Source organism: Nyctereutes procyonoides, unplaced genomic scaffold (genome assembly GCF_905146905.1).
Source record: "Nyctereutes procyonoides isolate TBG_1078 unplaced genomic scaffold, NYPRO_anot_genome, whole genome shotgun sequence".
In the NCBI taxonomy this organism is placed as follows: Eukaryota; Metazoa; Chordata; class Mammalia; order Carnivora; family Canidae; genus Nyctereutes; species Nyctereutes procyonoides.
Window position 1 is genome coordinate 82,866,208 of NW_026575140.1, and position 26,443 is coordinate 82,892,650.

The 26,443-nt window shown below is 37.6% G+C and overlaps 1 pseudogene; it reads left to right on the forward strand.

Moving 5' to 3' along the window:
* The window catches only part of LOC129496964 (voltage-dependent anion-selective channel protein 2-like), a 33,787-nt pseudogene extending 15,272 nt beyond the window's left edge, over positions 1–18,515 (forward strand).
* The last annotated feature ends 7,928 nt before the right edge of the window (positions 18,516–26,443 follow it).

Here is a 26,443-nt window from a genome sequence, read left to right on the forward strand (position 1 = left end):
ACTCAGTATTTGTGCTTTAAAAGGCGATTAGGAATGCAAAATAGATGACTTACTTGACACAATATCACAATTTTTAATCTCAGTTTTTGAAATCTAAGTAGCTTATATGCCATACAAACACACGAATGCTTACCAGGCATGTTTTGTGACTCTTGAAGTCTGTAAGCTGGGCGTTATGGTTCAGTGATGGTACAAACTGAATTCCCAGCTGCTGAGCTATGGCAAGAATGTAGGTGAATAAAAAAGAGCAGCTGAATACAGATTCTAGAAGGTAGCAGGTCAAACTCAAAAGGTTTCAGCTGGTGAGCTGATTGGTGGGAACTGATCTCCAAGTCCAAGAAACCAGTTCAATGTCAGAATCAGCATGTTAGTGAATAACAGAGGGAAATGCACTATTTATTGAGAAAAATCCCTATATAAAAACTCCCACATAGACACTTAACAGACTGAAGAAATCAGAAAAGTCATAGCTATTAAAGGCATGATTTTCCCTCCCAAAACAAATTCACTGGTTTTCCCTATAAATGATTTTTTTTTTTTTTTTTTAGATTTTTTAATCAGTCCTTCAGCGTACCTCCATCTTGCCAGTCACCTAAAAATATACAGCTTGGAGACTTTGGAGCATTTTGTATTCTTTTATTTCTAAACATTAATGGTAATGAAAATAAAAATGGTAATAATAATAGTAGCTGTAAGTAGTGTTTATTGATACATACTACGTTCCAGGCACCATGTAAGTTTCCACTTATTTGAGAAACACAACAACCCATTTGAAATTGATAGTCCCATTTTTATTTATTTTTAAAAGTTTTTATTTGAATTACAGTTAGTCAACATATAGTATAATACTAGTTTGAGGTGTAGAGTGATTCAACACTTCCATAAACACCCAGTACTCATCATGATTAGTGCCCTCCTTCATCCTCATCACCCCCCCACACACAAACACACATCCTCTCTGGTAACCATCAGTTTGTTCTCTGTAGTCTGTTTCTTGGTTTGCCTCTCTCTCTCTCTCTCTCTCTCTCTCTCTCTTTTCCCTCTTTGCTTATTTGTTTGGTTTCTTCAGTTCCACATATGAGTGAAATCTTATGATATTTGCTTTTCTCTAACTGGAGTCCCACTTTTAAATAATAAAAACAAACTTAAGCAATGAAATAATAAATAATTCTCTCAAGGTCACACATTTAATAAATCCTGGAGCAGAATTTGGACTTAGGCAGTCTGTTTCTAGAACTTGTGCTCCTAAGTGCTATAATGTACTGCCACTAGTTCCTACTTATTTTTGTGCTAAAATGTACCCTATTTCTTTTCACAGGTTGACAATTCCCACATGCACTGATCTTGTTACTGTCCTGCTAGCCAATTTCTGGGTCAGCCTTTTGCCCTAATCTCCCTCTATTCTGGTTCATCCTTCTTCATAATCCCTTGTGTGATTAGGAGGGCAATGTGGTATTGGTGGAAAGTGTATGGGCTTGAGAATCATGACAGTCTAGGTTTAGGCTGTAAATCTAATATTATTACTTACATTTATTTAATTTTCTAATAATTCCAATTATTTACCTCATGAGTTTTTGTAAGAGTTAAATAAAATAATGCAGTGAATTGCACTTGGCATGTCATAGGTTATCTATAGATTGTAATTTCCTTGCGTTTGAAACAAATGATATGTGGTAAGAATAAATAAACAACTTGTGTTCCACCCTCATTTATATTCTTCTCTGCATAAGAAATAAATAAATTCCACTCTCTTTACCATAGTACTTGGGATCCTCTGAGAGCTAAACTCAGCTAATCTTTCTAATTTCATTGTTTAGTTATTTAAGGTTGCTTATTCTGTAATAGTATCAAATTATTTCTGAGCTATCCCTTTAAATTTACCCTATGCCATGGTTTTCCTTATCCAGTTTTCTTTATGCAGGATACAGCCTCTTTAAATGCTATTAAAATTCCAGTTGTTCTTCCAAGTCTGTGTCCTTTTAAAATTATCATTCTTGACCATCATAGTGGCCTTCTAAATCCAAGTATCTTCAGACATACTCCCTAAAACCTGTAAGTTAAACAAGGGGCAGAAATGAAACACATGATCCACACATTTGGTGTTTTTTAGGAGACAGAAAATTCAAATTACTTTTAAATAGAGAAATTAACATTAAGTTACAAGAGTTCCCACCACAGCCATAGCCTGTGAAATAAAAGGCAGTGGAGGGAAAGGCTTAAGAGGCCATATGGAAAAAAAAAGAGCAGAGTGGAAGACCTAGATGAGTCACCTCAGAAAGAAAAAGTACAACACTAAGTGCAATAAAAAATCTGGACTGTGGTGAACATGGTTGTTCACAGAATTGGATACAGGGAGGTTACTTATTTATTATTGGAATCAGAAGTGGTGCCTCATAGTGATGTTGCTTTTTTGACTAAAAAAGATAAAAATGAAAGGATTGGTGCCCCTTGGAAGTGAACCAAAATGCAAAAATAAGGAAGTAAAGAGGGAATGTTAGAGATCCTAAATAAACAAAAGAGAAACCAGATATATGAAATCACTTTTTATTTCTCTCCCCAACTCCTATGCATCACATATTAGATTAATTGCACTTATGCATAATGGCAGAGGAAAGCAGTCTTAAATTAAAAACCTATCTACAAAATGCCTTAGAATAAGAAAAAGAAAATCAAATGAACTTCAACAAAGTCATGGTAAAATATGAATGCAGAAAATATGAATAAAACCATTTTGGTTGATTAAAATGCCCCCCCCCAACTGAAAATGAAACAGTAGAAAATGATTGCACAATTATCCAAATTAAAGTAAATATTCTGAAAAAAAATATTGAGAGATTTTAGAAGATAAACACATGGGTAGAATTAGAAATGCAAATCTCACTACTCCTGGAACTAATATTACACTATTTGTTAAAACTGGAATTTAAATTAAAAAAAAAAAAATGAAGCAAAAAGAAAGAGAAAGGGAGACAGAGAGAGAGAGAGAGAGAGAACACAAAATAAAGAAGGAAAGAAAGAGCAAATCTCAGAACACAAGTGGACCATAAAGAAAAGCAAGTGGTGGGAAAGGGGGAGGAAATGAGAATAGCCAAGTGCCTTAAACTAAGGGGAAAAAACTGTAGACAAAAATAGAACCATCTCTTAAGTGGAGAACAAATTACAATATGCATGAGGGTGATTATGTAAATGAAATTTTAGTGAGGGACAGTGAAGAAAGACATGAAAACAAAGGACTGGAAATGAAATGAAAGAAGAGTATCAGAGAGAAAGGGACAATGAAAGCTAAGCAAGGAAAGTCTAACAAACATATAATTGGTGTCCCTGGAAAAGCTAAAACAAACCAATAGAAAAAAAAATTAAATTAAAATCCAAGACATGAAATAAATTGAATTTAAAATTTTAAAGGTCCCACTGTATACCTGATAAAACTGATCTAGAACAGTGAATTTTGAGAAAATCTTGCAAAATTGGCCTTTATAGAAAAAAAAAAATCCACATATTTCCCAAGCAAAAAGATGAATTCCTTATGAGGATTAAAGGAAAAAAATGAGGCAGACATCAAACTTCCAAACAGCAATGTAGATAGCAAGGCTACACTGAAGGAGCTTTTTTAGGAAACTCAAAGAAAAAGTAGTGTCAAGATTTTATATCCAGCCAAGTGGTTCTTTGCATATATAGGCTATGAAAAACAGATTTAAGAATGTAGTAACTCCATTAAAGACTCAATCTAAGAATTCTACTGGAGCATGAACGTCATCCAAACAAAAGATAACCAGGTAGAGGTACCTGGGTCATCCAGTCTGTTAAGCATTTGACTCTTGGTTTCAGTTCATATCATGATCTCAGGGTCATAGTATTGAGTCCCTCATTGGGTTCTCCACTCAGTGAGGAGTTTGCTTGAGATTCTCCCTCTTTCTCTCCCTCTGCCCCTCCTTCACCCTACCCGTACTCATGCTCTCTCTCTCTCTAATAAATACATTTTTAAAAAGATAACAAGGTAAACATCAACAAATAATTCATAGTAATGTGTGTGTGCATTCACATGTGCATGGATATGCATTATATATTATATATTTATTATATATTATATATACAGGCATATATACACATATATTATATTTTTATATATCATGTGTTATATACTAGTGTATATATACACTTACATTGTATACATACATGTCGCATATAGTACCATAAAGGTAGGAAGTCTAAAACAATATAGTATAATGAGTGGAATAGTAGTAGGTAAATGTTATATTTTCTGAGAAAGATGAAAAGATATAACTGAAAACAACTAGCTGAAAGAAAAGAGAAAATGGAAGAACAACATTGACTGCTATAAGGTTAATAGGTGAGAGTCTAAACTATTTTTTATAAGCAAATAATGAAGGATTAAAACCAGATGATAAAAAATTAAGAAAAACCAAGACTAAAGATATGATTAGAGAGAAGAATACAAATATACCCGCTGGAGAAAAAAAAAAAAAAAACTTACCAGATACTAAAATAGGTTTTAAAATGGCAAGAAGAAAAACTCCATAGAAAAAGGAATATTCCAAATATAATCAGTAATAATAACATAAATTATATGGCAGTTTTGAGATCAAACATAACAATCCTATGATATAAAGATGAAAGGTTTTAATTCACCTACTGTTATAGACTGAATGTTTATACACTCCCTCCCCACCCCAAAAAAGAGAGAACCCTCATATGTTTAAATCAAATTTCCAATGTGATGGTATTTGGATACAGGGCCATTGGGAGGTGACTAAGTCATGAGGGTGGGGAGCCCTCATGAATGGGATTAGTGTCCTTATAAAAGAGGTCCCAGAGAGCTTCCTCTGTAAGGAGACATGTCTATGAACTAGGAAATGAGCCCTCACCAGACACACTGTCTTCCAGGGCCTTGGTCTCTGAGTTCCCAGTCTCTAGATCTGTGAGAAATAAATTCATGTTGTTTATAAGCCACCCAGTATATGGTATTCCATTATAGTAGCTGGATAAGCTAAGTTACCTACTTAAATGAAGTAGATTTTCAAGTTGGCTAATGAAGCAAAACCCAATTATTCTGTATACAGGAAATGTAAATATCTGGAAAGCTAAAAAAGAAACGTGGAAAATCTGTACTAGTCAAAGAAAAACAAAAAAGAGGCAAAAATTACAATCTTGATATCAGACGGAATTGAATTCAGGCAGAAGTATTGCACAAAACCTGTATGTATATGTGTAATGTTGAAAGCTACAGTTCACAATAAATATTTGATAGTTATGATTATGTCTGCAACAAATAAGAGAGAAATAGCTGATATAAAACACAAAATAAAAAAAATTGCAAGAAGTAGTTTAAAAAAACATTAATAATAATATACATCACTCTTGAGTGCCTAGGTGTTTCAGTCAGTGGAGCATCTGCCTTCAGCTCAGGTCATGATCCCAGAGTCCTGAGATCGAGACCCACATCAGACTCCCTGCAGTGAGTGACCGCTTCTCCCTCTGTCTCTCCTCCAGCTTGTGCTCTCTCTTTCTCACTCATTCTCTCTCTCAAATAAATAAATAAAATATTTTAAAGAGAAAGGATACATCACTCTCAGATGATGACATCAGTGAAAAAATGATTAGATCTAAAGATCTAATCACTTTGATGGGAGAGAATATGCCTTCTTTCCAAGTATACATATGGATCATTCATAAGGAAATTGGTCATATGTAGGATCACAAACAAAACCGCCATAAATCTGGTAAATTAGAAATATCAGGAACACAACACTTTTATTAGAATGCAAGATAACCCCAAAATCCATTAATAAAATACAAAATTTTAAAATAAAATGACGTCCACTTTGAAAGCAACAAAAAAATGGACATTTTTCATCCAACAACTTTTGAGTGAAAGAAGAGCTTCAGAACAAAAGAAGAGACTTTAAGAAAAATAATGACAATGAAAATAGTACATAACAGAATATATGGGATACCCAACACTTAAGAAAATAAATATAAGAAACAAATAGTAAATAAGTAATATCTAACAAGAACAATAAGGCAGTGGTGAAGAAAACATGACATTTTCCTTTACCCTTAAACCCTGAGCTATCTGAGCGAGCTGAGGGACCTCAGCAGCAGGCAGAGTGGCCGCTGCCCCTCTCGGATTGCCTCTTCCCATGGCCTTGCCTTCCCGTGGCCGCCTACAGAGCTGCGTGTGGCCTGTGTACGTCCTACATCATATGCTGGCCTTGGCAGAGCCACCAGACCTATTTCCAGGAGAGGATTCGGTTTTGGGTTGATGAAACTGGATGTGAAATCGAAGTCATGCCGTGGTGTGGAATTCTCAACATCTGGTTCATCTAATACAGACACTGGTTAAGTTAGTGGAACAGCAGAGACCAAATATACACAGTGTGAGTCTGGTCTGACTTTCACAGAAAAATGGAACATGGATAACTCTCTGGGAAATTACAGTTCAAGACCAGATTTATCAAGGTTTGAAGCTAATGTTTGATACCCTTTTCACCAAACGTGGGCAAGTAGTAAAAATGAAGTCTTCTTACAATAGGGGGTTTTATCAACCTTGGTAGGGACATCGGCTTTGGTTTTGCTGGTTTAATATATCTTCAGTTATGAGGGCTGGTTTGGTGGGTACCAGAAGATTTTTTGACAGTGCCAAATCGAAGCTGACAAGAAATAACTTTGCAGCAGGCTACAGAACTGGCCTTCTAGGTACACCCTTATGTCAGTATTGGGACTGGATTTAGAGGATCGATTTATCAGAAAGTATGTGAAGATCCTGACACTACAATAAACCTTGCTTGGACATCAGGTATCAACTGCATTCATTTTGACAGTACGGCCAAGTATCAGTTGGATCCCGTTTCCATTTCTGAAAAAGCCAACAACACTAGTTTAATTGGAGTGGGCTCAGACTCTGAGGCCTGGGGTCAAGCTTCCACTGTCTGCTCTGGTAGCTGGGAAGAGCATTTGTGCTGGGGATGCCAAACTTGGGCTTGTTCTGCAGCTGGAGACCTGATCCAGCTGAAAGAAACCTCTGGGAATGGATATTGGAAGATTTCACTTTCATGTATTTCCAGTGTGACCAGCAGGTTCCCCCTCCCCAATCCCCCCCCAAAAAAAGGTTATCAAAACAAAGTATGATCTAAACAAGAGCTGTATTTTAAATATTTAAGAGACTTACTCATTAGCTGGTTTCTAGTTGAATTGGTTATCTCATCTAGGTAGCAATGCTGCAGCCCTGCAGTCCCCTATATGTTACTTAAATTTATCTGTTAAATATGTTACTCTGAAATAATGAAATAGACCTTTATGAATGCTGCCCAATGTGCGCATGTTTGCCTTTATGTCCCTATTAACATTGCAGCAAGATATAAGGTAAACATTAAAAAAATAATAGGATTCACATATACATAATAGTAAGTATTAGAAAATATAATTGAAGAGAAATCCCCATTTACAATAAGGAAAATATAAGGATAGCATACTTAGGAATAATCAGCAAGACAAAATTTATCTGCAGAAGGCTGTTACATGCTCCTGAATGACACAAATGTAGACTGGGGCAGATGGACAGACGTCTCTTCTTGGTTTGCATGACTTGGCATCATCAAAATGTCATTTCTTTCTAGGTAAGTGTATGAACAATGTGATCTTAATTTAATTTAAATTATTTTATTTTATTTTTTAAATTTATTTATTTATTTATTTATTTATTTATTTATTTATTTATTTATGATAGTCAGAGAGAGAGAGAGAGAGAGAGAGAGAGAAGCAGAGACACAGGCAGAGGGAGAAGCAGGCTCCATGCACCGGGAGCCCGATGTGGGATTCGATCCCGGGTCTCCAGGATCGCGCCCTGCGCCAAAGGCAGGCACCAAACCGCTGCACCACCCAGGGATCCCTAATTTTATTTTTTAAAAGATTTTATTTATTTATTCATTCATGAGAGACACAGAGAGAGACAGAGACATAGGCAGAGGGAGAAGAACGCTTACTGCAAGAAGCCTGATGTAGGACTCGATCCCAGGACCCCGGGATCACACCCTAAGCCAAAAGCAGAAGCAGCTCAACCATTGAGCCATCCAGGTGGCCTGATCTTAATTTTAAGAAGAGCTTTTGTGGAGCTGGTCAAATCAATACTAAAGTCTACACACACACACACACACACACACACACACACACACACACACATAATAATTAAGGGAAAAAAAATAAAACTAAGGAAAGAGAAAAAAATAACTGTGAAGAAGTAGCCCTAAGAGATGAACAGAATATATTATGAAGTCTCTATAATTAACATGTTTAAGGGGCACATGGCTAAATTTATCTATATCTAACCATCCCACAAATGCACTTAACTCTTGAACTTAAAATTCCACTTCTAGGAACTTACCACAAAACACACATTTAACAATAAAAAAATATACATATATGGTATTTTCCATTGTAGTATTATTTGTAACTGCAAAATAATTGGAAACTATGTGCTCAAAGATAGGAAACTGATTTGGATAAACTTTGGCTTATACACACAGTGGTGTATCATGCAGCTTTAAAAAAAAATAGTGAGAAAGATCTCCCCAAAATAATGGAAAGTTGTACTTAAGTTATCTGCTAAGTTTAAAAAAAAAACACACAAAGTGCTTCTTTTTGCAAAGTGAATCATAGCAGACACAGAAAACAGTAAAACTGATTATCTATAAGCAGGGTAAGGGGTGGCAGGGTGGCCATGGGGGAGTAAAAGGGAACAAAGTAGAAGAAAGAAGAAAGTATTACATTTTTTTCTGAATATTTTTTAACAGTCTTGACTTTTGGAAGCACACTAATGTTATCTATATATTCAAACAAATTAAGCCAAGATGGGAATTTTAAAAAAGAAAAATCTAAATCTAAATGTCAGCGTACAAATAAAACACATAAATATTATAACACACCGAAAGAAAGTGGGGGGGGGTGGAAGCTAAACTAAGTAAGTTTTTTAACATGAAACTTTGACTACACAGCCTTAGTGTAGTGGAGAAATTGGTCTCGGTTTCTTTTCAGTAGATTAGGGTTTCTTTTTAGTGGTATGGACGTAGCAGTTCTAAAAATTATTTGATGTGCTTAACAAATTGCAGAATTGAACAAATGCATAATTGCATTAATATTTCTGGAATCCGGCGTTTTTACTGTGGAAGGAAGATAAAAAATATGCAGCAGGGAAGGGCCAGAGACTGTGAGGTTGAATTAGCCCTGAGGGTTGTGATGTAGTGAGAACCCTGAGTCTCATATTTTGAAGATTTTTGCCCTGTTGAGGATAAGTTTTAGTATAAGCATACAATATTTTTAATATTCTTAAGTTTGTATCACTTAAGAGATAAACTTGAGGTACACTGGTTTACTCAGTCCCAAAATATTTCCTTATTCCCCAGACGGAGTGATGGAGAGGCATGGGCACGGTTACTCTGGGTCTGTCCTAGACAAACTGGGACATGTGTTCTCACACACACACTCCTCAGGCTGCACCGGTCATCTCTGATCTTTCTTCCCCTTTTACCAGATTTCACCTTGGAAGAACTTGGAGAATAGGGAAATGCAAGCCTGAACGGGTTCACTCATCTGCCCTTGAAAAATGGCCCTTTCTGCTCAGAACCAGCCATCATAGGAGGCTCACCTTATCCTGAACATGTATCTTTGGACTGGTTAAAATTGTGTGCCTGCAATTAACTGACCAGAGACTCATTTCTGTCATTTATAAAATAGGAGGAATAATAACTTGCTAGTCGCTGTAAATTAAATAAGTAAATCTATTATATAAAGTACCTAAAGTGATTCACTGAGTTCAGTATTATTTTATTATTATTATTTAATTGTTGTTACTCTTGTTGTTACTGTTTTTCTTTAGCATTAACCTCCAATGTTTGGCTTGAGAATATAATCTAATTTTCATGAATAACCCATTACAGATCAGTCATGTATAAATTTAGTTAAACCTCTTTAGGAAGTATAATTCCTGTTTCACTTTTTAAAGTAATGAGTTCCATAAACTTTATTTCCTGCTGTGAAACATGGCATTTTGTTTAAATTGTTTTAACTTAGCTCTTCCAAGCATCAATGGATTCCTCACAGCTCTAAAAACCCTGTATTTTGTACATAAATTGGTTTTGATCTAATTCACGCCCTCAAAGGTTTTATAGGTGCCAGTCATAGCCTTTGATGCTCATCGTTATTTTAGAACCCAATAATTTTGTGTTATTTTAAAATCCAAATCTTGAATCCAGAAATCTGAAACCTAGCCATAGCTTCACGAGTGGCCTGGAGGTGGAAGGTCATTCCAGGGCAGGACCTATTCTGTGGTGTTCCCATTTATGGTCTCCGTTACCCAAGCCCTTAGAATGGGGTTCTCAGGGTCTGGACGCTTTTTGTCACTAACTTGGTAGATGACTGTAGAAAAATGATCCCTAGCATGGACCCATAGAGTGCTATTATTATACTATTAGATCCGATGGATCTTCTCTCTCAAAACGAAAGGAGATTTCCTAGAACGTTTCTTTTATACGTTTACCTTTTTATTTAGGCCTTGTCTGAGTTTCAGATAAATCATTGTTCCAAAGAATACAACAGCAGACTCAGTAATAGGCATTTTCTGGTGCATTGTAGGGATTAGCATGGCTCTGTCTCTTAGCAAGAGACACAAAAGAAACATGAGGTTCATAGATTTGTATCTTTGTGGACCAAAAAATTAAAGGTGAGCTACACAAAGACATATAAAAACTAGAAAACAAGACATTGCAGGCTCCTTGGTGCTGAGCAAGCCAGAAAAAATTAGCATAAAGAAGAAACTGATGTATTTCACTACTGTACTCAAAATCCCTGGCAAAGGAAGGAATCAAAGAGGAGAAAATATGTATAATATATATTATTTTTATCAAATATGTATATGCACAAATTATTTTATAAATTTTAAGTACATCGCTTAAAAATCAAATAGCTACCAAAGGATTGTGATTTAAAAAGCAGCTCTCCACGCCACCCCTCCTCTGTACCAATCTCAGATGCAAATCATGCTCAACTCTTAGAGTTTTTTTTTCCTAATATTAGCCAAAATATTTCAAAACAAGATTTTCTAAACAGATTTAGATACATCTGATTTCTTTCTTTCTTTCTTTCTTTCTTTCTTTCTTTCTTTCTTTCTTTCTTTCTTTCTTTCTTTCTTTCTTTCTTTCTCTTCTCTTTCTTTCTTTCTTTCTTTCTTTTTCTTTCTTCTTTTTTTTTTAGATTTTATTTATTTATTTGAGAAAAAGAAAGAGCACAAGCAGGGGGAAGAGCAGAGGGAGAGGGAGAAGCAGACTCCCCACTGAGCAGGGAGCCCGATGTGGGCTCCATTCCAGGACCCCAGAAACATGACCTGAGCTGAAGGCAGTTGCTTAACCAACTGAGTCACCCAGGCGCCCGTAAACACACCTAATTTCTATCTGTTTCAGTTTTAGATAGGTTTTATTGACTCTCCTTTGTAAAATGGGGATTTTACTTTCTGAAAACTTTCTACACACATATTCTCACACAGACACGTACACTCTTATTCATACACACTCATATCACACTCTTTTTACATCCCCCCAATATAGTTAGGCCATAATTTTTACTGAAAAATGTAGTTATTTAAATATTTATTGCTGAACCAAGCAATGTTCAATTTAACTTTCCTTTAGTAAATTGACGTTTACATTTTATTTTCTGCTCATTTTCTTTTCCTTGGGGTTGACAAAAGAATCAGTCTCTGATCCCTCTCCATCACCTTCTTCCTCCTCTCTTTCCCTCCTTACTCTCCCTCTCTCCTCTCCCCACTTCTTCTCCTTCTCCCTCCTCCCTTTCCATTTTCCAGGGACCTAATATCCATTTATATACAAACAATCTTCCAAATATCCTCTCAAAATACCCTCCTAAAATTTCAGCTACTAAACTCAAATCTGTCCATTTTTATTTCTTGGAGATATCCCTCCTCCGGGTGCTCTTCCTCTTCATCCTCTTCCTCCCCAGTGTGGCCTGGTGCTCTCCAGGCTAACTTGACACCTCTTATCTTCAGATGGCCTTGGTCATCACTTGGGAATTCCCTCTGCCTCTCTCTCCTGTAAAGATTTTTTTAAAATTTTCTTGGATATCATGTCTTGCTTATTCTTGATTCGTTCCCTCATTTTCCAGAAGCGCTCCTTTCATAGCCTCCTTAGAAAGAAAGAGTACTTGGAGAGTCAATGTGTGAGTACTTACACATCTAAGCCTGGTTCTTGTTTGACCTCATACCTGTTTCATAGTTTATCTGTAGAGAATTCTCAGCTGGAAATTACATTTCCTCAGTACTGTGTGAGCCTCAATACATTTTCTTCTTTCTTCCAAAACTGGTGTTGACAAACAGGATTGCTTTTGAAACTTGGTGATAATATGCTTTGGCATGGTTCCTTTATTTTTTCAGCTATTATCCTGGGTGTGTATTGAGCTCTTTAATCGAAAAACTCGTGTTCTTCAGTAACAGGAATTTGACCTTACATTTTTTTTAATTCACTTATGTTGCAGGTTTCTTCTATTTTTTTTTTCTCTCTGCTACTTCTGTTAGTAGATACTGGAGACTTAAGTTGTCTTATTGTTTCTCCTATTTTCATAACTCCATCTTATTTTACTTTTCTATTTTCTGGAATATTTCTCTAGATTTAGTTGATAGCTCCAAGTTGAAGGTTTTATATCTGCTATCATATTTCTAATCTGTCAGAATTTTTGTTCTCTTGAGTCTTCCCTTTCTACCTTGTTTCCTTCTTATCTCTGTAATTAGTGAGTTGAATCTTGTCACTCTGAAGACTGCAATTTTTTTAAAAAATATTTTGTTTATTTATTCATGAGAGACACAGAGAGAGAGAGGCAGAGACAGAGGTAGAGGGAGAAGCGGGCTCCCTGTGGGGAACCTGATGTGGGACTCGATCCCAGGACCCTGGGTTCATGAACTGAGCCAAAGACAGATGCTCAACCACTGAGCCACCCAGGTGCCCCAAGACTGTAATTTTTTAAGTTTTTTTTTTCTTGATCCTTGAATTGCTTCTCTCTCTTCCAACTGCCCTTTTAAATATTTGTTTTGATCTTTGTCTTTCATATGAAAGGTGTTGCTCAAGTATCTGATGTGTCTTAGCTAATGGCTAATATTTAAAGAGTGAGTAACCAAAAAAGCTTACAGGGTCTGTGGGCCTTGGAGGTGCTTCTTCCTGCTGTGGGTTTAGGTGGCTGGGAGAGAGGCCCCATCCTATTGGGAGGGGTGCAAGTCTCAGTTCAGTTTCTTAGAAAGGAATCTCCACCTCCAAAGCTCTAATCAAGAAACAGGACTTTCTTAATATAATGGGTTCAACAACAACAACAACAAAAATGGGTTCGACATACACCCAAAGTAATGTCCTATAAGAACCTTGTAAGCTTGGTTTTTGACAAGTTGAGGAAGGAGACAGGATGTGATGCGGTACAGGCTCACCATTCCTCTAGAGACTTGAGTCAATGCCCGTTTTTCAGTAAGTAGTCATTTGGGTCTGTTGATCAAAAGTCCAAATTGTTTCTAGATCACTTCTAGAAGTAAGTTTCTAGCCTTCTGTCTGAAAGGGGAGGGCTGTCTCCACTCAGTGCTGGGTGGGGGAAGAGGTTTGGGGGCCAGGGACTTGAAATAGTAGAGAGCATGCAGTTAAATCTGACTTTAAGAGAAACAGCACTTTTTCTTATATAGATTATGACTTAAATATAATTGGTTGTTTACCTGAAATTCAAATTTAACTGGGCATGTGCACTGTTATTTGTTAAGCCACATGAACCTCATCTGGAGTAACTATAGACTTTCAGCTACTATTATTGATTTTAGACCAATCTCCTCTTCTACTTTTTGAGGTGCCTGGCTGGAATGAGTAATTTTGGAAGTTTTGTGAAGCTTCCGTGGTAAAAGTAAGATTGCTGTTGGCTTATTCTTACTCTACCCCCATCATTGGTTTCAGTGTTCTTTATATGAGTGAGCCAGCATTATTATGTAGCTTGTTTCCAGATCCTAAGTTGGTTTGTTTGCCCTCGTTTTATCTACAATTGAGGGTTTATATTAAAGCAAACAAACAAATAAACACCTATACCCACAAAAACTCTTTACTTCCATTTTGGTGGAATTTCATATGTTTTGCAATTCACTATGTTTAATCAGTTTTCTTCAATAATATTGCGAAATGTGTGAATATTAAGTGGCAATAAGATCATTTCATGGTTGTCTGGTTAAACATAGAAGATTTTCCACAAGCATTTATCTTCTTTTTCTCTGCAAGCCCCAGCAAATGATGCCCCCAAAGATTTTGAAAACCTAACAGTTGTGAGAGAACACTTTTTGAGTCCTTTTTGGAAGACAGGACAGATGAACGAACTGTCTTGAATGGAGGAAAATGCAGCTCAGTGTCTGGACATGGAATGACTGTTAAGCAGCAGGTTTTCCCCTCACCTCGAGACTCCTCATCCTTGCAAAACACCAGGTGCCACAGCAGTTGGGGTTGATAGGTGAGGTTGACAACAAGCTTATTAGTTTAAAGTCTGTATGTGGAAAAGCCCTCAGACACCATCCCATGTGCTGGGCATCCAGATAATTCTCTCTCTATCCCATCCCCACTGTGAGTCAGGACTGATCATTTTCTGAAGAAATTGAAATGGAAAAGGCCCATTATGTACATCAGCATAGAAGATGGCATGGGTGCTCTGTGAGGTCCAAAGCAAGGAGATTGCTTGAAAATTAAGAGAGAGGACCTCAGTGTCCTTCCCTCATCTTGCTTCCAGGATTCTCCCAGGCATATATCTTATCATCCTCCCACATACAAGATATTAGGAGATTCTCTGCAGACAGAATGGCCCAGAACAAAGATTTCCTTCCATATACTGATTTTGAAGGATCCTCTAATGAGAGGACAACTCATGACTTCATTGTCCTTAAGTGCTACCCAGTGCCCATTAATATCTACATGGAAATATCAGCCAGCCTTTTATGGCCTTGCTCTTTGATATGAGCAGATTTTAATATGAACAAACATGGATTACCAGACTTCAGACTTTTGAAGAATGCCTTGGTTATGAAGGAAAAAAACAAATAGGAAAAAGGAACTCAGAGAAAAAAGAAATACTACATGGAGCACAAAAACAAAAAACAAAAACCTTCAAGACAATTGTGATTAATACTTCCTAAGAACAAGCAGAAGGTATTGAACACCCCCCACACACACAGAGTGCTATAAAATGAACAAAACAATCAAAAGGAAGAGAAGTTGTAAATTAAATATAACAAATATTAAAGGTAGAAAGGTAGAAATTTAGGAAATCTTCCAGAGAACAAAACAAACTCAAAGAGAAAGATAAAAATACTAAGCATAAATTAAAGTACAGACAATCCAATATTCAAATCAGAATTTAAGAAAAATAGAGCAGAGGAGAGAAAACTAAGAGAGAGAGAGAGAGAGAGAGAGAAAATTCCCAGAACTGACAAATCCTTGTGAGTGTCCAAAGCAATAAATCACATATAAACACACATATGCACACACAGGGGCACAAAAATATTATTATGAAATTTCGGAACAAGGGAGGGCCAAAAGAAAGTTTTAGGAGACCAAAAAAGAAAAGATTGATCACACCAAGAAACTGGATTCAGAATAGTGATGGGTGTTTGCTCAGCAATCTGGGATTTTAGAAGAGTAGTATTCTTAGGAAAAATTATTTCCAGTGAGGAAATCTATCTCCAGCCCAAACATGTATTCATGTTTAGAGCAGGATTCTCAAATGTCAGTGGGTGTGCAAATCACCTGGGGATCTTGTGGAACTATAGCTGGTCCTTCACTTGGTTATATTCAGAGACTGAGAGTCTATATTTCTAACAGATTCCTGGGTGATACCAATGCCCCTGGTCAGTGACCCACACTTTAAGCAGCTCTAAGGTTTTAGAAAATGCTGAAAAATTAAGGGGCGAAACCAGGTAAGAATATTGGAAACAGGTGAATAAAACAGAAAATGGCAAATGGAAAATCCAACAGCATGAGTATGCACAAAACCTAGAGAACAACTAGTTGAGACTACAAAGATGAGTGGAGATATATGGAGTTTTTCACAGGAAATCATTAAGAAATGCATATTTTCACAAATTTGGGAAGCAAATTATCTTTCCTGTGCAGGAAATAACTAGATTTGGAATAATAAAATAATCTTAGGTACATAGAAAATAGACACATTTAAAACAACAAGGCAATTATTAATTCTAGGGGAAAAACAGTTGTACAAGAAATAAAATATCTGCAGAGAATAACACTTGGCTCAGCCTTGAACTATAGTTGCAAGGTTATTATTTCAAGCACAATTCCTGCTAGTTAGTGGAAGGACGGTCGAGATTGCAGACTATGTGTTGGTGTAACTAGCATAAACAGAAGTAAATGGATTCTATCTAATGTTAACAAAAAAGAAACAGCAGTGTAAGGGTATTTGTTGAAATATAGAGAATAATGAACAAAATAAGTGGCCAAATACTTTGAAAGAGGTTGTTTCTGGGGCAGAGGAATAGAGGTTATGAAGGATCAGGGCAAGGGACTGCTGGCTTTTGCATAATAAGCCTTTTAGTACTACTGAGTTCAAACTTTATACGCAGTACTTTGAAAAAAAAATGAGTGTTCAGGTATGCACATGCGTAGCTCTATTGTGACTGTCGAATAAATGGTAAAACCTTATTTTTTGTGTTCATCCTGCTGGATGGTGGCTCTATGGCTAATTCTACCATTTGTTACTATTTGAAGGAGCCTGGAGGCTTGGGGAAGTAGACGCAGTGCCCATTCATTGCCAAGTGTGACGAGGGTACTTCTCACCTTCCATTCATCTCAACCAGCAGACCCATCTCAGGCCCCTCAGGCCCACACGAGTAGATCAAATCAGGAGTGACAACCTGGTCTTGCCTGCGTCCTTTATTCATTCTGACAAGCCACAAGGAAGGGTCCACTTGGTACTTTTTAGCAGGCCAGTTGCTAGATCCAGGAGGGGGGGATTTTCATCAATTGTGAAGGGTGGGGAGTGCTGTTGTTTTACAAATCCATGAGAGTGGGCAAAGGTTTTTTTTCTTTCATGAATCATTTAGAAACCTACATGGTAAATGTGAAGCAAGAGAGACTATCTACATTTTGCCAAAAACTTGACCCTCTCTTAGGGATGCTCTCAGCCAGAATCACTGCATACCAAGCACTGCATAGCTGTTCTCTGTTATACACACTGTATGTATAATGAAGAAATGTAGTGAAGTGGATAATCCCAAATACTTCATAACCTCCAAATAATCATTTAAACCTTCCTTTGAGATTCACTTATTTTTCTCCAGGATTTCTTTTTCTAATTATATTTTGATTGGGCTAACATTTGTTTGAACATCCCGATTTTACGCCTCCTCCATCACTTACAGAGCTAATAGCTTGGGAATGGGTGCAGTTCATAAATCTGTTGCAAGTGGGAAAGGAGGAAAATTAGCCTTGGCTTAATAATTTGTTATAGATAATTTATATAACCACACATGAATATTCATTCATGAGTTCTCCTTGTGCCTGTAATGGAGAAAATTCTAATTAAGATCAGAGACTTTAACTGAAATAATAGTTCCAACATGTAAGAATCCTCTATATTAGCCAAATACCCAAAGATTAGTTGTCCTTTGGATTCATTCATCCAACTATTCATCCTTTTTAAAAAAAGATTTTGTTAATTTATTTGAGAGAGACAGAACAAGTGGTAGGGAGGGGCAGAAGGAGAGGGAGAGAGAGAGGGAGAGAAACAGGCTCTCCTCTGAGCAGGGCGCCCAATGCAGGGTTTGATCTCAGGACCTGGAGATCATGATCTGAGCCAAAAGCAGATGCTTAACCACTTGAACCACTTCGGCACCCTTCGTTTATCCTTTTATTTATTCCTTTACTGCTTTGTGTATTATACATTAATTAATTCATTTAGTAAATACACAGAAGCACTACCATATCCAGGGTCTATGCTAGGAATAGAGAAGATAAAGAGTAACTAATATATATTGTCTTTACCTTTACAGAGCTTTTGGCTAGTTTAGCCCAGTGACCCAGAGATTCATCTAGTAAGGTTATCACAAATGGTTCAAACAATCTTTGAATCTCACTTTGACAATCACTGGGTGGAATTTTTCCAAATGTCATCATGGAAGTTCAGGACTTCCTGGTGGGAGAGCTCAAGGACAGTCCCAGGGTCACCAACACTGTCAGTACAGTTACCTCCCACTGCTACCATTGTCTCTGCTGCTTGTCCAGCCAGGCCAAGTGCTGTCCTGGGGTGCTTGCTTGATCTCTCCTGGCTGCTCCAGCAGTGTGCCAGCATTGGTCTCATGTGGGCCTAAATAAGCTATGGCTGTTACTGTGTTACAGGGCCAGGAGTTGGACCCTGCTAAAGGGGGCTTCCAGGATAACATAAAGGTGAGCCAGCCAGCTGCAGCTGCAAGATGACACTATGATTTGAGGGTACTTCCCATGGAGTTCCTGGTGGATTACTGCAAAATAAACACCAGAAATGCATAGACTGGGGGTAGAATTTCTTCAGGGGCCAGAATCACTTGAAGTACCTGTTAAAATCAGATTTCTGGCCCATAGTTCCCAAATGTTTGATTCAGGATGTCTGGGATGGGATCTGAAAACTTGTAATCCTAATGAATTCCTGACTGATGCTTGCTGCTAGACGGGGAACCGTACGTTGAGAATCTCTGAGCTGGTGTAGCCAGGCATCTGTGCACTTCAACAAAGTAGACCTTAGAACGCCTCTATTACACATTCTTCTATGAAGGGGACCACCCAGATTCAAATAACTGTGGAGTCTGAAAATGCCACTTGCAAAAGAAAATAAAAAAATATTTTCTATCCGCAAGTCTGACACTAATTTCTGCAGCAAAGGGAGACTGTAGCAAAATTACAAAGCCCACATATCTTGCACATACTTTCCCTTTTTCCACCACTGAACTGGGAGGTTGGGAACAATGTTATCATTATTTTTAATAAAACCAGTAAGTTCAGTTCTTTTTCCTAACAGCTCAAATAAATAAATACTTGGAATTAAACTCTAAAAGAAGGTTATTTATAAAATATGCCTTCTTACCTGTTTTTCCTTGTTTTTAAGTTAAAAAGAGTTATAAACCCTGTCACTCATTTTTAACAGCTAAGTACTCTTATTCCCTAATTATGAAGCTAACAAATACTCATTTAAAGATAGAACATAAAGTTACAAATAAGCTGTATATTCACTTAAATATTTTAAATATTTGAGGGGAGTTTTCTGCATGTGGAATTCTATCACAAGGATTTTCTTATAGTGTTAAAATATTTTTGGGGAGGAGATAAAAGCCAGATTCTATCCAAAGGACAAAGTAAAATAGGAAAAATGGAGCTGCCCCAAACATAGCTGTATATGTAGATAGGAGACAAGGTGAAGTTGTAGATGGAAATTAGCTGTTAAGGTTTCATCAAACTTCACAGAAATGCAGAAATGGAAACCCAAAGTGCAATTTCCAAAAGGAAAGTTGCCCTAAGCTCTCATAGAAATGCAAACAATTACATTTTATCAACCTACAACTCCCAGGAGAATTAATAAATGTGTCTCGCTACTCCCCAGTCTAACTTTTGTTCCTCTGTTAATATGTAAATATTGCAGAGCTGCTTTTTTTCTATCCTAAAGTTGTCTTCTTGACCTTCTTCCTCCACCTAATAAATATAGCATCTTAATGCCACACGCTACCTTCATAACCAAGAATCAAGCTATTATTTGGGTTAGCCAAATAAAATATTTCTCTTTCATTAACCAAGATAGTCTTTTTAGCGGTTTTCAATTTTGGCTACATAGCAGAAACATAGGGGAGTTATTTTATTTTATTTAATTTTTAGTTTATTTTTTTAATTTAAATTCAATTAATTAACATATAGAGTTTTATTAGTTTCAGAGGTAGAGGTCAGTGATTGATCAATCCTATACAACACCCAGTGCTCATTACATCATGTGGCCTCCTTCATGTCCATCACCCAGTTACCCCATCCTGCCACCTTCCTCCCCTCCAGCAAGCCTCAGTTTGTTTCCTATGATTAAGAGTCTCTCATAGTTTGTCACAAACCACAAGGAAGCTTAAAAAAAAATACTGAAGCTATAGACTCATCCCTCAGAGATTTTTTTTTTTTTCAGTTTTTTCCCTTCAAGTTTTTATTTGGATTCCAATTGGATGGGGTGCCTGGGTGGCTCAGTCTGTTAAGCATCTGCCTTCTGCTTGGGATCAAGCCTTACATTGGGCTCCCTGCTCAGTGGGGAGCCTACTTCTCCCTTTTCTCCCTGCTCTTGCTCATTCTTGCTCTCTCTCTCTCTCTTTCTCTCACTATCCCTATTTCTCAAATAAATAAATACAATCTTTTTTTAAAAAAATCCAGTTGGTTAACATACAGCATAATATTAGTTTCAGGTGTAGAATTTAGGGATTCATTACTTCCATACAACACCCAGTGCTCATCACAAAAAGTGCCCTCATTAACACACATCACCCATTTAACCCATCCACCTGCCCGCCTTTCCTCCAATAACCATCTCTCTAGTTAAGAGTCTGTTTCCTGAGATTATTTTTTAAGAATTATTGGGTGGGGGGTGGGGAGTGATGGGGTGGGGAGGCCCCTGAACAAGCAGCATTGGCATTACCTAGGAACTTGTTAAAAATATAAAATCTCAAGCTCCACCTTAGACCCAATGAATCAAATTCTGGGGGAATGGGACCCAGTCATCAGTGTTTAACAAGGCCTCCAGGTGATTGATGTGCCTATTAAAAGTTTAAAAGCCATGACCCTTTCAACCATTTTAAGTTTATCTTTGTGTATGGTGTAAGAGATTGGTCTAGTTTCATTCTTCTGCACGTGGCTGTCCAATTTTCCCAGCACCATTTATTGAAGAGACTGTCTTTTCCAGTGGATATTCTTTCCTGCTTTATCAAATATTAGTTGACCATAGAGTTGAGGGCCCATTTCTGGGTTCTCTATTCTGTTCCATTGATCTATGTGTCTGTCTTTTTGCCAGTACCACACTGTCTTGATGATCTCAGCTTTGTAGGACAGCTTGAAATCCAGTGTTGTGATGCCCCCAAGATTGGTTTTCTTTTTCAATGTTCCTCTAGCTATTTGGCATCTTACTGGTTCCATACAAATTTTAGGATTATTTGTTCCAACTCTGTGAAAAAAGTCCATAGTATTTTTATAGGGATTGCACTGAATGTGTAAATTGCCCTGGGTAGCATAGACATTTTCACAATATTTATTCTTCTAATTCATGAGCATGAAATGTTTTTCCATCTCTTTATGTCTTCCTCAATTTCTTTCATAAGTGTTCTGTAGTTTTTCTTTTTGTTGTCTGATTGCTGAGGTTAGGATTTCTAGTATTATGTTGAATAAAAGAGGTCAGAGTGGACGTTCCTGTTGTCTTCCTGATCTTAGGGGAAAGGCTGTCAGTTTTTCCCCATTGAGAATGATATTTGCTGTGGGCTTTTCATAAATGGCTTTTATGGCATTGAGGAATGTTCTCTCTATCCCTATCCATCAAAATCCTAGAGGGAAACACAGACAACACCCTTTCTGAACTTGGCCACAGCAACTTCTTGAAAGATACATCTATGAAGGCAAGGGAAACGAAAGCAAAAATGAACTGTTGGGACTTATGATAAAAAGCTTCTGCACAGCAAAAGAAACAGTCCACAAAACTAAAAGACAACCTTCAGAATGGGAGAAGATATTTGCAAATGACATATCAGAGAAAGGGCTAGTATCCAAGATCTATAAAGAATTTATCAAACTCAACAACCAAGAAACAAACAATCCAGTCATGAAATGGGCAGAAGACATGAACAGACATTTCTCCAAAGAAGACATAGACATGGCCAACAAGCACATGAAAAAAAATGCTCCACATCACTTACTATCAGGGAAACATAAATCAAAACTACAATGAGATACCACCTCACACCAGTGAGAATGGCTAAAATTAAGAAGACAAGAAACAACCAATGTTGGAGAGGATGTGGAGAAAGGGGAACCCTCTTGCACTGTTGGTGGGAATGCAAGCTGGTGCAGCCACTCTGGAAAACTGTGCAGAGGTTTCTCAAAGAGTTAAAAATAGAGCTACCCTTCGACACAGCAATTGCACTACTAGGTATTTACCCCAAAGATACTGATGTAGTGAAACACTGGGACACCTGTACCCTAATGTTCATAGCAGCAATGTCCACAATAGCCAAACTGTGGGAGGAGCAACAATGTCCACTGGCAGATGAATGGATAAAGACATGGTTTATATATACAATGGAATGTTAGCCATCAGGAAAGACAAGTACCCACCATTTGATTCAACGTGGATGGAACTGGAGGGTATTATGCTGAGTGAAATAAGGCAATTGGAGAAGGACAATCATCATGTGGTTTCACTCATAAATGAAATATAAGAAATAGGGGATCCCTGGGTGGCTCAGCGGTTTGGTCCCTGCCTTCAGCTCAGGGCATGATCCTGGAGACCCAGGATCTAGTCCCACGTCGGGTTCCCAGCATGGAGCCTGCTTTTCCCTCTGCCTGTGTCTCTCTGCCTCTCTCTTTTTTTCTGTGTCTCTCATGAATAAATAAATAAAATCTTTAAAAAATATATAAGAAATAGTGAAAGGGATTTTAAGGGAAATGAGGGGAACTGAGTGAGAAAAATTAGAGAGGGAAACAAACCATGAGAGACACCTAACTCTGGGAAACAAACAAAGAGTTGCAGAAGGGGAAGTGGGCCCGGGGCGTGGGGGGTAACTGGGTGACAGGCACTAAGGAGGGCACATGATGAGATAAGCACTGGGTGTTATCTTATATGTTGGCAACTTGAATTTAAAAAAAGGGGGTACCCCTGGGCGGCTCAGTGGTTGAGTGTCTGCCTTTGGCTCAAGGTGTGATCCCGTGGTCCTGGGATCGAGTTCTGCATCAGGGTCTCTGCATGGAGCCTGCTCCTCCCTCTGCCTATGTCTCTGCCTCTCTCTGTGTCTCTCATGAATAAATAAATAATTTTTTTTAAAAGTTTGGGAAAAATAAATGAGTGAATGAATGATTGAATGAATGAATGAATAAATACATACTATGACCCTACATCATCAAATCGTGTAGATACGAAAAAGGGGGGGGGCAAAGTATTTGTGAAGAACAAATACTTCACAGATAATTAAAAACCACTAATAGTTAGGAGCACTTATTTTGCACCAGGCACTGTACTAATAGTTTTACATGATTTTATATTGATCATTTCAAAGACCCAGTGAGGGGGCACTGTTATAATCCTCTTATTTCAGTAAGAAACCTGACACAGGGGTGACTTTATTTGCCAAATTCTAATAGGTTTAAATTCAAGCAGCCTCATTCTAAAAGCTCAAGCTCTTAGCATGATAACAACACAAATGTATGCTTCTATTCTGCCCTCTGTGTTGGCGATAGCACCTGACCTCCAAACTATCAAAATGTTAATTGTGGTTTAAATATACAACCCTTTGTAAAAAATAGCCTTTGCCTAGCTAGGGCCTCCTTGCTATTTTGAGGGTCACTGTAGCAGGGAAGTCAAGGTATATTTGTGAAGGGGAAAAAAGATTCTAAGAGTCTGATGCATCTACCATCCAGATCATGCTCCCCTTTGTCTGGATCAGAAGCACAGTTTCTGGAACTGAAGTCTTTTTGCGTTTTAGTCCAGTGTCTCTTCAGATTCTCATTTGGACTTGTCTTGGTTTCTGGTCATGAACTTTGAGCTGAAGCAGTGATGTCCTAAATAGCTCCTCAGTGGTCTGGTTGGTACTCCTTTCTATGCAATAAGTGATATAATGGATGGGAAGGTGTCCTATAGTACAGCTGTCAGACATTACTATTAAGAACATGTACCACAAGGGAGAGATGTAAGCAATTAGGGAAAAAGTCTGGCTTCTTTAAAGGAAGACAGATTCTCCATAAAATAATTTCAGATGATGAGATGGACTCTTTCCATCTACTTTCTGGCAAGACACAGGACACTGGGGATACCACTCTGCATCTTTAGGTTGCAGTATCAGTTCTGCCCTGATATTAACATTCTTATAACTGGACCTGACAAGCCTCTTTTCTTTCCCTGATTTCCTGAACCATGCTGCAGTAGAACATTTTTCTTCCTTGTTTCTACAGTTTTTTTTTTTTCCCAAGGAAGATCCCTAAGTGGGCTTTCCTCTCTTTCCATCATTTCTTCCTTCTCCATGGCCTAAGAGCCCATTCTTCTCCCAACTCACTCAAGAGGCACATCTCACCCTCCTCCATGTGCCTCATGAGTTGCTTCTGGCCCCTACTAGCCCATGTCTTGCTGTGCTCTTGATTATTTCAACCTGGTTCAACCAAAGCTTTCAATGAGCCAGTCGTTTTCTTACTCATGGGATACTTTGTGCTCAACCCAGAGAATTGCTTTTTGGCAATTCATTTGCAAACAAATTCTTAAAGGTAAATTGTTTTAAAAAGCTGGGTATAGTAAGTCCAGAAGATAAAGGGAAGTGGCTAATATGATTTAATGCCAAGTAGGAAGAAAAGGATTCAGAGATTTGTTCATCCAAAGGTAATTAGAAGACTTAGTTCTCTCCTCTTCTGCTTTGCTGTCATCAGAATCTGCACCTTGAGTTTTGATTGCCTTAATTTTATATCTGAGCTGGGTTTTTTATCAAATCAAAGAGTTCTAACCACTATCAGCCTTTTTATTGTGTCTCAAGGCCATGTGAGATCACTGCAAAGAATAAAAGGAAACATCACTAGCCTAATACCTACACTACATCCTTGCACTAAGTAATGTGGTCAAGGAAGACATCTTGACAATTTCTACATGAGATGAAAAGTAATTAAGCAAAACTATGCCAAGCAAATTTTGCAAAACCTTCCCGTTACAGTTCTTCTTCGACTTGCGATGAGGTCGCATTCCATAAACCCATCACAATTGAAAATATCGTAAGTCAAAAATGTATTTAATACACCTAACCTACCAAAGATCAGAGCTTAGCCTACCTTAAACATGCTCAGAACACTTATATTAGCCTACACTTGGACAAAAATCATTTCACACAAAGCTTATTTTACACTAACACATTGAAAAGCTCATCTAACTTCTTGAATACTGAACCGAAACCAAAAACCAGAATGGTTTATGTGTACAGAATGAGTGTAGATATATCGGTTGTTTACCTTTGTGACCAGCTGGCTGCTACTGCAAACATCACCAGAGACTAATGCTAGCCCAGTAAAAGATGGAAATTCAGAACTCAGAGTATGGTTTCTATCGAATGCTATTGCTTTTGCACCATCATAAAGATGAAAAACCCTAAGCTGGTACAGTCTGCATTTGTTAATTCAAGGCTTGGGAGAATGGATTCCACAACTGTCCAGTAACTTGTGATCCTTGAATAGTGCCTAGTTGTATATATGTGAGACTGGCCAAGCAGTGAAGCACTTGCTTAGGTATGTAACAGAAATCAAAAGGCTTTCTTCCTACTGGAAAGGTAAAATGTCTGTATAGTTTTGCCAAATGCAGTACTTCCATACTTCAATTACCCACATGATAAGATTTATCATTGTTTGAGACATCTCCCAGAGAATGGAGCCGAGGGAGTAAGAGATAGAATCATCACATCTCTTTATCTAAAGGTAGAAGCTACAAACTCGCATCGGAAAGGAAAAATTAGGTGAGCTAAATGGGAGAGGTAGAAAAAGCTTCTTTCTCCTTAAACATCTTAGCTTCAATCCAATTAAATTTGTGTGCTTAAAACAAGATCCACCCTGTTAGGTCCTCTCTGCTTATATATGACACCAGAAAGAGAAGCAAAACTAGGGATATGAAACATGCCAGGGTGCTGGAGGAAGAAAACTCTTTCTTCTAAAATGAGCAACTGAATTAAAACAGAATGTGGTTTTGGTGTTTTATTTTGTTTTGTTTTTTAACCCCTGTTAGCTTTTGAGATAGATTGCCTTTAACTTTTCTTTCTCTCTGATTTTGTTCCTTTTGGCCTTGGCATTCCTCAGTTATTCTTCTAGTAGCCAACCGTTGACCTTATTAACTTTTCTCCTAACAGTGAACTAGCCATTGAGTAGTACCACCTATGTTTTCCTCCTAGTCCAGACTTCTAGTCCACCCACAGATTTCTGGCTCTGTCTTTCCCAAGCCAGAGTTGACAGCTCAAATATAGGAATGAGTGCTGCTAATACACCAAATCCGACTGATAACACCTTTTGTTCTGCAGCTAGAATCTATTAAGTGGGAAGAAAGGATCTATGGATTAGCCCTATTTAGTCTGCTGCCTAATGTAATCAGATAAGATTTTGCTTAAAAAAAAAAAGGAGGGGTGGCGCCT